General features: G+C 38.0%; 1 protein-coding gene across 1 annotated transcript in view; it reads left to right on the top strand.

The window, feature by feature from the left end:
• Nucleotides 1-674, top strand: part of LOC107752650 (phosphatidylinositol 3,4,5-trisphosphate 5-phosphatase 1-like) — a 21,507-nt gene that overhangs the window by 5,979 nt on the left and 14,854 nt on the right. The window lies entirely within an intron of this gene.

Here is a 674-nt window from a genome sequence, read left to right as displayed (position 1 = left end):
GCCCCTTTCTTCTGTGGAAGAGCAAAGGCGATTTGTAAATAATCTTTAAAAATATAAAGTGTCAGACTGACTTCTTCTGGAGGTGCAGCTGGATCACGAACAATGGGTACTGATCTATCCCTGATTTTTAACTTTTTAACAAAACCTGCCTTGAATTGTCCCTCATTCAGAAAGCAGTCTGGAGTAAAATTATTTGCTAAACGAATTTAGGTGTATTCAGTGGCACATTTTACCATTAAAAACAGAACTAATGCACTGCGTCCTCAGTGGCTCTGATGATGGGAAAAAATTAAGATTCTTATGTCCTTCTACATCACAAAACTACAAAACACCTGCATCGCTTACAAGACATTGTCGCTACAGCTGCTGGAGCGTGGAGAAAATGATGTACTTCGTACAACTGGCTGAGGGCGAAAACATGCTAATATTGGACAGTACATCAGCGGTTGTGGGCGGGGCCTGAACAATATGACATCATACTGCTCAGAAAATCAAAACGGCTTGATAATTGAGACTGTTTAGGATTTTGGGAGATTAAAAAAAAGGAGTGAATGGATTTTTATCATTGTAGGGTGGTTGTGTCCACACACTGCTAAGACACATTTATATGCAAATGAAGATATTTTGCATCCAATGTCTCCTTTAAAATTAAAATATTATAATCTTAATTCAAG

This window comes from Sinocyclocheilus rhinocerous, unplaced genomic scaffold (assembly GCF_001515625.1).
Source record: "Sinocyclocheilus rhinocerous isolate Xijiao unplaced genomic scaffold, SAMN03320098_v1.1 scaffold1733, whole genome shotgun sequence".
Taxonomy (NCBI): domain Eukaryota; kingdom Metazoa; phylum Chordata; class Actinopteri; order Cypriniformes; family Cyprinidae; genus Sinocyclocheilus; species Sinocyclocheilus rhinocerous.
The sequence above is the reverse complement of the archived record's forward strand: the minus strand, read 5'-3'. Positions and strand labels throughout refer to the sequence as shown.